Source organism: Eleutherodactylus coqui, chromosome 4, assembly GCF_035609145.1.
Source record: "Eleutherodactylus coqui strain aEleCoq1 chromosome 4, aEleCoq1.hap1, whole genome shotgun sequence".
NCBI classification, from domain to species: Eukaryota; Metazoa; Chordata; class Amphibia; order Anura; family Eleutherodactylidae; genus Eleutherodactylus; species Eleutherodactylus coqui.
The window spans coordinates 283,865,284-283,879,796 of record NC_089840.1 but is presented as its reverse complement, the minus strand read 5'-3'; positions in this window follow the sequence as shown (position 1 = coordinate 283,879,796).

The window sequence follows — 14,513 nt, the reverse complement described above, 5'->3', positions numbered from 1 at the left end:
GGGACACTTTCTCAATCAGTTGCCATTCAGGACAATAGAAAAGTTGAGCTGACAACCTTTGCCCCTTGAATCTACTCTAATGATAGATAGTTAGATACTAGATAGATTGATAAAGATATGAGATGGGTAAATTATAATGTTCTAATCCCCCCTTCCTCTTGTGTAATTGACAAGCCTTTGATATACAAGAGGACAGGAAATCCTTTGTCCCAATGTCAATACAAGTGGCCTTTTGACAGGTAGATGCTGATTTGCTCTCCCCAGGCTGGTGGTGTTGCCTTTAGAGAGATAATTGTATTACCTCACCCCAAGCTCAGGAATTCCCCTCAAACTACGTAAACCCATACCTGGTCATGATTTCTGCCTCATGCTTGATATTCATGCATAGATAAAATCATGACAAAAATCCTCTGGATCAACAAGGGGGTGGGGGATGGTTAATGAGCTGGACATTTGTCTTTTTTTAGCTTAGTATACTATATTACTATGTTGATCATTTTAGGTTTGTGAATTTAGACTGCATACATTCATTTGTAGAAGCTGTGAATGCTGTACACAGCGGACAAGCGACCATCACCTACGACCACAATGCTACAGCAATCTGCCTGGCCCTGCAATACAAACCAATTTGTCCCACACTGGACAGGAGAAGAGAGTAGAAGGGACGATGCCAATTGATCCCGCCTCGGTCCTCAATCACCCTAGCAGTATTGCAAGCTTGAAGTCGTTAGAATACAGGCTGATATGTACCCAGCTTTACTGGGCTTCTGCACGCATGCCAAGTGAAGGCTCAAATCATCCACCTGATCCGTTATAACGCACTCCAGAGCTCTACAATATGCATAGAAATAAAACACTGCCACTACTAGTATGTCAATGGTACACTGGAACCCGATTTATGAATTATTAATACAATCTTCGGAGAATATGGTTTGTTTTTAAAACTGACAGGGCTTGAACTGATAAATTCTAGAAAAGATTAACCTCAAAGATTTGTAAGAAAACTCCCTGCATATTTGAAGGACGCATCTCAATTAATATCCCTATTGCAACAGATCCTTTGGAAAAAAACATATATATAAGGGTAACTCTCGACATTTGCTCCCCATACTCTAACATCCCACATTTACAAGGAATTGAGGCCATTGCCCACTTTTTAAAAAAAGATACTTTAATGCCACAAAACAAAAACAATTTCTGTTGGACAGTGTAGAATTTATCTTTACAATAATTATTTTAAATTTAACAACCACTTCTGCCTGCAAACAAGGGGGACCGCCATGGGGACCAAATGCGCGCCCTGCTATGCGAACCTGTATATGGGCGCATTTCAAGAAAACATCAAAGATCCCCACATCTATTTCTATAGACTATACATTGATGACACCATCTTTATTTGGGATGGCACCATGGGAGAAGTAAAACAATTTATCAAAAATCTGAACCTAAACACATGGGGTTTAGAATTCACCGGCACTTGTAGCACTACACAAGTTACTCTCTTCGATTTGGACATCTATATTAAGGAAAAGAAGAAAACACTCTATCAGCGCCTCCTATCTCATGATGGTTTGCATAATGGTGAATAGGAGGTTAACTCACCTGGTGCTCGGTGGAACTCTCTGGCCTGAGAGTCCACGGGCACCTACTATCCACGTTAGCCTGCTCAACCACCCTGGGTCCTTGATCCGGATCTCCGGAGAGTCGTCCACGGGTTACAGCCTTCACCTCGGTTGTGGTATAGAATCACACGTAGAAAAAACAAAAGAACCCCGTGCTCGTAGAATCCAGGGATTTACAATAGGACACAGCGGTCCATGTAATATATATTTATTGATATGCAACGCGTTTCGGTGATATACAACAATCGCCCTTTTCAAGCATAAAATTAACAATACATTTATATAAGGTGCTCACTCACGCTTTCATTGTAGATGCCGCTGTCGGGGGCCATCTTTATGTCACGTGTGCAGTTCATCATCGCTGCATCACCTGTATAGCATGTCATTTCAAATCACATGACGCTTCCCGTCACTATTGTAAATCCCTGGATTCTACGAGCGCGGGGTCCTTTTGTTTTTTCTACGTGTGATATTAAGGAAAATAACATTTGTACAAAAACCCATTTTAAACAAGTGGATGCCAACAGTTTCCTGGACTTCAGAAGTGGCCATGCGAAAAAAATGGAAATTAAACGTTCCTTTCAGACAATTCAAATTGATCCGAAGAAACAGTTCTACCCTTGAAACACTTGACGAGCAGGCAAAAATTCTGTATAATAGGTTGAAAGAAAAAAAGTATCGAGAAGCCCTATTAAAAGCATCTTATATTAGAGCTAGGCAAGAGGGCGGGCCAATACGTACTAATATAATAACAAGAAAACAAATGACATCTGAGAAAAATGAAGGTCGCTATGATCTCTGCTCCATCACGAGATATAACTCAAAACAAAGGGAACTGAGGAATATCCTAAATAAATGATGGAATATTCTAAAAGATGATCCTTTTATCTCAGAAATACTTTCCACCAACCCTAACCTGATCTTTAGGAGGAGCAAGACGTTGGGAAATATTCTAGCTCCATCATGCCCTCGCAAATTCCAAAAAAACACTCAAACAAAGGGTCTTCCAATTTTTTCTTCTACTCTGAATACAGGAGCATATAGATGTGGAACCCCTGGCTGCGAATGTTGCGAGAATATATGCCACCGAAGGCAATTGGTCGATATGGGAACTGACAGTATACCTTTTCAGATCAAGCAATATTTGAACTGCGGTTCTGAACATCTGATTTACTTAATTTGAATGTCCTTGCCAAAAACGATATGTTGGCCGTACAATAAACACCCAACAAAATCGTATTAACCAACATAGATACAATACTAAAAGAAATTACCTAAAACACACTGTCTCTAAGCACTTTTCCATGTATCACAACTCTGATCGCTCTTTAATGAAAATCACCCCGATTTAAAAAAATTTCTTAAGGCGAATTCACTAAACTCAGAACTAAGGAGATGTTTTACATTTTTTGTTTTAATACTTTACATCCTCATGGTCTCAATGAGGTACTTGAAAAGATCTAGCTTTCCCCAAATTAATTTTATAGCAGATATATTATCTTTTTATATTTAATCTGATTATTACATTGAGGCTACAAACATATCGATCTATTCTTTGGCATTTCAGGTATTTATCAACCACTGTTGTTTATTTTTATGATAATGTTTTAAATGTTTCTTTATAAATTGATAATTTATCTTTTTATATACTGTGAGGGATTAGCGTCAGGATTAGGTAGCCGCCTGGGTATCCACGGCCAGAGACAGTGACACAAGGAAATAAAGTTCTTTAGTAGAGTTAAGCAAGCACCAAAATTCTCGGGTGCTCGTTATTCGGGACGAAAATTTCGTGATGCTCGAGGGCGACTCGAGCATTTTTGTATTTCGCCGATGCTCGCTAAGGTTTTCATTTGTGAAAATCGGGGCAATTCAAGAAAGTGCTGGGAACGACACAGCAACAGATCGGGCAGGCGAGGGGCTACATGTTGGGCTGCATCACAAGTTCCCAGGTCCCACCATTAAGCCACAATAGCGGCAAGAGTGCCCCCCCCTCCCAACAATTTTTACTTCTGAAAAGCCCTCGTTAGCAATGCATACCTTAGCTAAGCACCACACTACCTCCAACAAAGCACAATCACTGCCTGCATGACACTCCGCTGCCACTTCTCCTGGGTTACATGCTGCCCAAACCCCACCCCCCCCACCCGCACGACCCTGCATCCGGAGCGCACAAAAAAGTGTCCCTGCGCAGCCTTCAGCTGCCCTCATGCCACACCACCCTCATGTTTATTTATAAGTGCATCTGCCATGAGGAGCAACCGCAGGCACACACTGCAGAGGGTTGGCACGGCTAGGCATCGACCCTCTTTAAAAGGGGTGGGGCGATAGCCCACAATGCTGTACAGAAGCAATGAGAAATCCAATCCTGTGCCTCCTCCATCAGGAGCTGCACACATGGCCATAGCAATGGGGAACCTATGTGCCACGCACTATTCATTCTGTCAAGGTGTCTGCATGCCCCAGTCAGACCGCGGTTTTTTATAAATTGTCACAGGCAGGTACAACTCCGCAATGGGAATTCCGTGTGCACCCACAGCATGGGTGGCTCCCTGGAACCCACCGGCTGTACATAAATGTATCCCATTGCAGTGCCCTGGACAGCAGAGCTAACGTCAGATTAAATGCAGGTGGGCTTCGGCCCACACTGCATGCCCCAACCTGACGTGGGTTTTTAATTCATAGACACAGGCAGGTACAACTCCCTATTGTGAAGCCCCTGTGGACCGACAGCATAGGTGGGTGCCAGCAAGCCTCCGGCGGTACATAAATATATCCCATTGCAGTGCCCATCACAGCTGAGGTAATGTCATGTTTAATGCAGGTGGGCTTCAGCCCACACTGCATGCCCCAGTCAGACTGGGGTTCTTTAGAAGTGGACACATGCAGTTACAACTCCGTGTGGACCGACAGCTTGGGTGGCTCCCTGGAACCCACCGGCGGTACATAAATATATCCCATTGCATTGCCCATCACAGCTGAGCTAACGTCAGATAAAATACAGGTGGGCTTTGGCCCACACTGCATGCCCCAGTCAGGCTCGAGTTTTTTATAAGTATACACAGGCACGTACATCTCCCTAATGGGAAGTCCATGTGGACCTACAGCATGGGTGGGTGCCAGGAAGCCACCGGCGGTACATAAATATATCCCATTGCAGTGCCCAACACAGCTGATGTAACGTCAACTTTAATGCAGGTGGGCCAAAAATTAATTGGATTACACTGTAGGCGAGGACCCCCAAAAATTGGTGTACCAACAGTACTAATGTACCTCAGAAAAACTGACCATGCCCAACCAAGAGGGCAGGTGAAACCCATTAATCGCTTTGGTTAATGTGGCTTAATTTGTAACTAGGCCTGTAGGCAGCCCAGTTAAAATAAAAATTGGTTCAGGTGCAAGTTTCAATGCTTTAATGAGCATTGAAATGTATAAAAATTGTTTAAAAAAATTATATGTTTTGGCCTTGTGGGCCTAATAAAAATTGCCCGTTCGGCGTGATTACGTGAGGTTTCAGGAGGAGGAGCAGGAGGAGGAATATTATACACAGATTGATGAAGCTAAAAGGTCCCCGTTTTTGATGGTGATAGAGAACGATGCTTCCATCCGCGGGTGCAGCCTACGTATAGTTTAGGTATCGCTGCTGTCCGCTGGTGGAGAAGAGAAGTCTGGGGAAATCCAGGCTTTGTTCATCTTGATGAGTGTAAGCCTGTCGGCACTGTCGGTTGACAGGCGCGTACACTTATCGGTGATGATTCCCCCAGCCGCACTAAACACGCTCTCTGACAAGACGCTAGCCGCAGGACAAGCAAGCACCTCCAGGGCATACAGCGCGAGTTCAGGCCACGTGTCCAGCTTCGACACCCAGTAGTTGTAGGGGGCAGAGGCGTCACGGAGGACGGCCGTGCGATCGGCTACGTACTCCCTCACCATCCTTTTACAGTGCTCCCGCCGACTCAGCCTTGACTGGGGAGTGGTGACACAGTCTTGCTGGGGAGCCAGAAAGCTGTCAAAGGCCTTAGAGAGTGTTCTCCTGCTTGTGCTGTACATGCTGCCTGATCTCCGCGCCTCCCCTGCTACCTGGCCCTCGGAACTGCGCCTTCTGCCACTAGCGCTGTCGCATGGGAATTTTACCATCAACTTGTCCGCCAGGGTCCTGTGATATAGCATCACTCTCGAACCCCTTTCCTCTTCGGGTATCAGAGTCGAAAAGTTCTCCTTATACCGTGGGTCGAGCAATGTGTACACCCAGTAATCCGTAGTGGCCAGAATGCGTGTAACGCGAGGGTCACGAGAAAGGCATCCTAACATGAAGTCCGCCATGTGTGCCAGAATACCTCTACGCGACACATGGCTGTCCTCACTAGGAAGATCACTTTCAGGATCCTCCTCCTCCTCAGGCCATACACGCTGAAAGGATGGAAAAAATAAGTTATTGTCCCACCAAAAGTATTTCAGGACAGCACACTGCCAAAACCCATACATGATGGTCCCATCAGAAACCAGACATATTGCCGAAGGGAGCAGACCCATAGTGCGCAGCCTGGAAGGTGTATAGTATATGTGATGCAGGAACTTGGCCTGGATGAGCCTGTCTCTAGAGCCCTTTAGTATGTCCTCATCTTCCCCCAATAGCAGATCGGGGATAGCAGCCACCCATTTCTAAGTCAAGAGAAGATTCTAGTTCCTGGAGAAAGAGGAGAGTGTCATCTGCATAAAGCACAATGTGCTCTTTGTAATCGCTCAGTTTAAACCCCTTTACTGTCAGCAATGTTCAAACCTAGATCACAAGAGGCTCTACAGTAAGGGCAAACAAGGTGGCAGACAGAGGGCATCCCTGCCCCCCTACCCAGGGCAAAACTGGGCAGAAACATGATTATTAGTTTAAATACAGGATCCCAACCTAATAAAGGTTGGCACGAATCCATACCACCGCATCACTACCCACAGGTACTTCCACTCTACTGAATCAAAGGCCTTTGCCTGGTCTATAACTACCAAGGTGCGCTTCCCACAATTGGTGTGCTTATACGTCAGATGGTTGAAAAGTCGCCTTAAGTTCAAGTCTGTGCTTTTGTCAGGCATGAAACCAGACTGGTCAGCATGTATGATCTCCCCAAGAACTGAGTTTATATGTGTCGCCAGTATTTTTGCAACAATTTTTATGTTATTAAGGAGTGAAATGGGGTGGTGAGAGCCGCAGTCGGTCTTTTCCAGTTTTAGGGATCATGACTATTAGGGCATTGCACATGGTATCCAGAAGAGCCCCTTTTCGCAGGATAGAGTGGTACAGTGTTAGGAGTCGAGGGGTCAAAAGCTCCACATTCTTTTCATACCACTCCCCAGGAAGCCCGTCTACACCTGGTAATTTCCTGTTGGGGAGCGACTTAATGGCTTCCCTTATTTCCTCTATACTCAGGGCTCCATCCAGGTAGGTTGCACTATTACTGCTCAGCGTATGGAAGGGGATAGCATTGAGATAAGCCAGCAGTTGTTCATCAGAGCTGCTTACTTTAGAGGTATATAGGTCAATATAGAATTGGGCAAATGCTTGGTTAACTAGTTTATGGTCATGTATTAGGGCACCCGCGTTATCCCGCACCGCTGTAATTGGTGGTAGCGACTGATCCTCTCTGGCCAAGTTGGCCAGCAAGTGACCGTTTTTATCTCCCTAATGCAAAACCTGGTGACTGGAATAAAGAAGTTTCTTTTTGTATATTAAATGAGCAGCAGCTTATATTCCCGTCGCAGGTCACTGAGACCAAAGGAAGTTTCCGGGGAAGGATATGCTACATGTTTGGCCTCTGCTGAGTCAAGGCGGCGCTCCAAATCTAATTGGGTGGCCCGCAGGGACCTTCTATGTTCAACTATGGAGGAGGCAAAAAGACCCCTGGTAACAGCCTTAAAGGCGTTCTATACCACAAACTCTGAGGCCGTCCCCTCATTGACCCCCCAGTACATCCCAGCCTCCTGCTCGACATACTCATGCACCTCCTTCTGTGACAGCCACATAGGCGACAACCCTCAACTTCAAGGTTGAAAATGAGCTGATATGTCTCTCCTGAACCAGAATAAGTTGGTCTTCAATCCGCACCTCATCAGAAAACCTTCTAGCCAAAAACATTATTTTATCTTTAGCATAGACATTAAATAGGTTTTCCCACTTCTAGTTGTTTAGCTGCAAGAAGCAGACAGCTCTGTACATTGTGCAGTGGCCTAGATTGGTTTGCAGGCTCGATATCATTCACTTCAGTATGACTCAGTCGGCAGTACCAACTTCGACCACTGTGCAATGCAGAGAGCTATCTGCTTCCTGCAAAAAACAAACTGCTAGAAGTGGGACAGTGCCTTTAAAAAATACAAAGAATTTAAAACAGTTATACAAAAAAAATATTCCAAACGTTGTTACATTTAAGCAATTGGTTATTACCGAGCTATTTCGATTATCATATATATCTATATCTCTATACTCTCTAACTTCCAGGTGTCGTACAAGCGTGAAATTTCTCAAGAGCATTCTTTGCATCTTAAATAGGAAAAGTAAAGGGGTCACAACTTGATTATTCAATGCTAAGTGCAAAAGTATTTGCACTCTTGTGTAATGTACGTAATCTAATTCTCTAACTTCCTGATGTCGTACAAACATGAAATTTGGCAGGAGCATTCTTTAGGTCCTAATTAGGAAAGGTAAAGGGGTCACAACTCGATTATTCAATACTAATTGCAAAAGTAAGTGCCCCCCTAAGAAATGTAACTTCCCGATGTCATGCAAGCATGAGGGCTAGACATAGACATACTGGTACTGAGAGGGTTAACACCTTTTGGGTGTGGCAACTAGCAAAACATAAAAGTCAATTCCTGCCAGACTCAGAGACGAGAGAGTACTAGCTCAGTGGAGCTGAAGGGCTGCTAGCCGCAGGTCCAAGTTGGACCAGCGAGATCCTTGGGGGAGGGGATCTGTTTGGGAACCGTCGCTAGTCTGAAAGAGGAGGATGCCCTGTAGACACCCGGTGGGGTTAGCGATGGTGGCCCAGTGGTTTTGTGACCCCTAAAATTATGGACTCTCCTTATGCTTTACATGTTTGGAATGCTGTGAAATAAAACTGGCAGGCACCAGATTTTAAAGAAAGTTTAAGTCTCCTGGAGTCTATCTACACATGTGGTGCACCATTTCCCTGATGTTGAGGTTGGCCATCTGCAGGCGAGTACCCTCTTGCCACATATGGTAGGAGGGGAGCTGGCACAAAATGGAGGGCAACAGAGAGGAGATAGAGCCAGTGCAGGAAACACTGAAAGAGTGGTCAGAGAGGTAGGAGGAGAAGCAGGAGAGAGCAGTGTCCTTTAGACCGATGGAGCGAAGCATAGCAAGGAGGAGGTCATGGTCGACAGTGTCTAATGCAGCAGAGAGATCAAGGAGCATTAGTAGGGAGTAGTCACCCCTCGATTTGGCCATCATCAGGTCATTGTGTGAGGGCAGATACTTTTGTGAGGGGGTTTCGGTCGAATGTATGGGGTAGAAGCCGGACTGGAGGGAGTCGAGTTCTCAGAGATATGAAGGGGAGGTTCGATATGAGTTGGCAGCATTGGTCGGGTCAAGGGTCAGTTTCCTTAGCAGAGGGAATATGATGGAGTGTTTAAATGAGGCGGGGAAAATACCAGAGGTCAGGGAGAGGTAGAAGATGGAGGTGAGGTGGGTAATGACAGACAGGGATAGGGACTGCAGATGGTGTGAGGGAAGAGGGTCGCTAGAGCAGGAGGTGGGGCGAGCAGCGGAGAGCAGTCTGGAGACTTCTTCTCTGTCATTGGCTCTAGTATAAATAGTAAGTGATGGATGCCGTGCTGAAGCAGCCGGGATCAGCGGTAGCCGTTTAGTGTTTGGGGATTTCTTTTTGGATGTTTTAGATTTTTTCTTTGAAGTGGTCGACTAGCTCTCCAGCACCGAGATCCATCATGGGAGCCTCTTCTTGGGGGCTGAGGAGGGAAAGGAAGGTGTTGAGGAGTCATTTGGGGTTGTGTGATAGTGAGGAGACGAGGGAGGTGAAATAAACTTGTTTGGCGTGGTGGAAATGTGGGACAGGGAGGACTGTGAGATCCCGGCAAACTGCTGGGTGCGGATGGTAATACCGCCCCCTGAGGGTTTGATGTAAAATATATATTGTACTCCCCCAATCCCCGATCAGCGCAGCGTCTTCTTTGTGCACAAATATATGGTTCCCAGCATCAATACTAAGCACACAATACACACGCTCGGCTCCACTCCTCCGTCTCACACACGCTCGGCTCCGCTCCTCCGTCTCACACACGCTCGGCTCCTCGGTCTCGCACACGCTCGGCTCCGCTCCTCCGTCATGCACACACTCGGCTCCTCCATCTCGCACACGCTCGGCTCCTCCGTCTCGCACACACACGCTCGGCTCCTCCATCTCGCACACACAAGTTCGGCTCCGCTCCTCTGTCTCACACATACACACTCAGCTCCACTTCTCCGTCTCACACACGCTCGGCTCTGCTCCTCCGTCTCGCACGCGCTTGGTTCCGCTCCTCCGTCTCGCACGCGCTTGGCTCCGCTCCTCCGTCATGCACACGCTCGGCTCCTCCATCTCGCACACACACGTTCGGCTACTCCATCTCGCACACACAGGCTCGGCTCCGCTCCGCTCCTCTGTCTCACACATACACGCTCAGCTCTGCTCCTCCGTCTCGGACACACACACACTCAGCTCCACTTCTCTGTCTCACACTCGCTCGGCTCCGCTCCTCCGTCTCGCACACACACGCTCGGCTCCACTCCTCCGTCTCGCACACACACACTCGGCTCCGCTCCTCCGTCTCGCACACACTCGGCTCGGCTCCATCCACTCTCTGAATACATCCTCACACAGCAGAGTCCTGCATCCACTGAGCGGAGAGACTTGGTCATGTGACCCCTTGTCTCCTCCCACATACTGATCACATGACGGTGACATCATCACAGGTCCTGTAAGCACAGAACAACCCACGGCTCCTGTCCGGCTGCAGGTGGAGGTATGTGGGGTCACCAGCACTGGGGGGCAGATTTATAGAAGCCCATAGCAACCAATCATAGCACTGTGATTGGTTGCTATGGGCGACGGGGACAGATTAACTTTGAGGCTGTTTGCTGCAGCTTTACCTGCCAGAATGCTCTTGGTCATTAAGGGGTTAATAAGGAAGTCACCGGGTTCTGCGCCAACTTTATTTCCATAAAACGTGAATTCATAACCTGCAACATAAAGTGACATTTTCTTGCCATGTTCTTCTATTGTAATGCGGCTGTTCGGGGGTTAATAAGTGAATGTATCTCCTCCCCTCACATGTAACATTCCTGTACTGCGGCTGTTCGGGGGTTAATAAGTGAATGGATCTCCTCCCCTCACATGTAACATTCCTGTAATGCAGCTGTTCGGGGGTTAATAAGTGAATGGATCTCCTCCCCTCACATGTAACATTCCTGTAATGCAGCTGTTCGGGGGTTAATAAGTGAATGGATCTCCTCCCCTCACATGTAACATGCCTGTAATGTGGCTGTTCAGGGGTTAATAAGTGAATGGATCTCCTCCCCTCACATGTAACATTCCTGTAATGCGGCTGTTCGAGGGTTAATAAGTGAATGGATCTCCTCCCCTCACATGTAACATGCCTGTAATGTGGCTGTTCAGGGGTTAATAAGTGAATGGATCTCCTCCCCTCACATGTAACATTCCTGTAATGCGGCTGTTCGAGGGTTAATAAGTGAATGGATCTCCTCCCCTCACATGTAACATTCCTGTAATGCGGCTGTTCGAGGGTTAATAAGTGAATGTAGCTCCTCCCCTCACAAGTAACATGCCTGTAATGTGGCTGTTCAGGGGTTAATAAGTGAATGGATCTCCTCCCCTCACATGTAACATTCCTGTAATGCGGCTGTTCGGGGGTTAATAAGTGAATGGATCTCCTCCCCTCACATGTAACATTCCTGTAATGCGGCTGTTCGGGGATTAATAAGTGAATGTAGCTCCTCCCCTCACATGTAACATTCCTGTAATGCGGCTGTTCGGGGGTTAATAAGTGAATGGAGCTCCTCCCCTCACATGTAACATTCCTGTAATGCGGCTGTTCGAGGGTTAATAAGTGAATGGATCTCCTCCCCTCACATGTAACATTCCTGTAGTGCGGCTGTTCGGGGGTTAATAAGTGAATGTAGCTCCTCGACTCACATGTAACATTCCTGTAATGCGGCTGTTCGGGGGTTAATAAGTGAAAGGATCTCCTCCCCTCACATGTAACATTCCTGTACTGCGGCTGTTCGGGGGTTAATAAGTAAATGGATCTCCTCCCCTCACATGTAACATTCCTGTAATGCGGCTGTTCGGGGGTTAATAAGTGAATGGATCTCCTCCCCTCACATGTAACATTCCTGTAATGCGGCTGTTCGAGGGTTAATAAGTGAATGGATCTCCTCCCCTCACATGTAACATTCCTGTAATGCTGCTGTTCGGGGGTTAATAAGTGAATGTAGCTCCTCCCCTCACATGTAACATTCCTGTAATGCGGCTGTTCGAGGGTTAATAAGTGAATGTAGCTCCTCCCCTCACATGTAACATGCCTGTAATGTGGCTGTTCAGGGGTTAATAAGTGAATGGATCTCCTCCCCTCACATGTAACATTCCTGTAATGCGGCTGTTCGGGGGTTAATAAGTGAATGGATCTCCTCCCCTCACATGTAACATTCCTGTAATGCGGCTGTTCGGGGATTAATAAGTGAATGTAGCTCCTCCCCTCACATGTAACATTCCTGTAATGCGGCTGTTCGGGGGTTAATAAGTGAATGGAGCTCCTCCCCTCACATGTAACATTCCTGTAATGCGGCTGTTCGAGGGTTAATAAGTGAATGGATCTCCTCCCCTCACATGTAACATTCCTGTAATGCGGCTGTTCGAGGGTTAATAAGTGAATGTAGCTCCTCCCCTCACATGTAACATTCCTGTACTGCGGCTGTTCGGGGGTTAATAAGTAAATGGATCTCCTCCCCTCACATGTAACATTCCTGTAATGCGGCTGTTCGGGGGTTAATAAGTGAATGGATCTCCTCCCCTCACATGTAACATTCCTGTAATGCGGCTGTTCGAGGGTTAATAAGTGAATGGATCTCCTCCACTCACATGTAACATTCCTGTAATGCGGCTGTTCGGGGATTGATAAGTGAATGGATCTCCTCCCCTCACATGTAACATTCCTGTACTGCGGCTGTTCGGGGGTTAATAAGTGAATGTAGCTCCTCCCCTCACATGTAACATTCCTGTAATGCGGCTGTTCGGGGGTTAATAAGTGAATGTAGCTCCTCCCCTCACATGTGACATTCCTGTAATGCGGCTGTTCGGGGGTTAATAAGTGAATGTAGCTCCTCCCCTCACATGTAACATTCCTGTAATACGGCTGTTCGGTGGTTAATAAGTGAATGTAGCTCCTCCCCTCACATGTAACATTCCTGTCATTTAGATGATGTACAAATTTAACATTACTTTACTTTTCCGCATTTTGAGGAACACTTTGTTTTGCTGCACCAAGCCAAGTTTGCAGCGGCTCATAGGTGTCACAATGATAGATACCCCCCCAAATGACCCCACTTTATAAACTGCACCCCTTAATGTATCCACTTAGGGGGGTCGTGTGTATTTTGACCCCACAGTTTTTTTTCAGGAATTAATTCAATTTAGAGGAGAAAAAATAAAATTTCATATTTTTGCAAATATGTCATTTTAAAGACATATTTTTTCCCTATAGTGCCCATGAAAATGAGGATTGACCCCCCCCAAAATGGATCCCCCTGTTTCTCCCGTGTTCAGAGACATACCCATTGTGGCCCTAATCTTATATCTGGATGCACAACGGGGCCCAAAATGTAAGGAGCAGTCGGTGGCTTTCAGAACATAAATTTAGCATGAAGGTGATTTAGGCCCCATTGTCCACTTGTAGAGCCCTTGAGTGGCCAAAACGACAGAAAACCCCCACAAATGACCCCATTTTGAAAACTAGACCCCTTAACAAATTCATCTAGGGGGGCACTGTGTATTTTTACCATATAATTTTTGAATAAATCTAAGTCAAGCAGTAGGAAAAAATTATAATTTTCTTTTTTTTTGGCAGTTGTATCAATTTAAAAACTGTTTTTTTTTTGTACAGCACACAAATGAATGAAGACTTTCACCCCAAAATGGATCCCCCTGTTTGTCCCCTGTTCAGAATCATACCCCTTGTGGCCCTAATCTACTTAAAGGACACATGGCTAGGCCTATAATGGAAGGAGCACCCGTTGGATTTCAGGGTACAACGGAATAAATTCCAGGCCCCATTGCCCACTTGTAGAGCTCTTGAGCGTCCAAAATGATACAGAACCCCCCACAAATGACCCCCTTTTTTTTGCCATATTCGTTTTTTTTATTGAAAGGTTGGTCAGAGAAAACAATAGTCCATTAACACGTAGAGAAGTCTGATGATCCCATTCTGGACAGTAATATAAACTTCTAGATATTCTTCTGTACAATTTCAGCCCAGTATCTCCAACAAGGAACATTTCTCTAATGTATAAAGTATTACTCACAGTTTATCTCTTTTTATTTTTGCTGATTGGTTTCTTATGTTCTCAATTTAGGTGAAGAGCAACAAAACAAAACCAACAGGAAACGGGCATCATAAAAGAATAATCCATATACAGCTTGTTTTAGTGTTGAGATTTCCATTTTCCCCCGGTCTCCTCATATTATTTCGTAGAGTTGTTTCGACATGCTAACCATCCCTCAGATAAGCATTGCTCTGCCATCCGGCCCAAGAAATCCTCCTTTGTTGGAGGGAGTTGTTCTCTCCAATGTTTAGCAATTATAGTTTTTGCTGTCATAA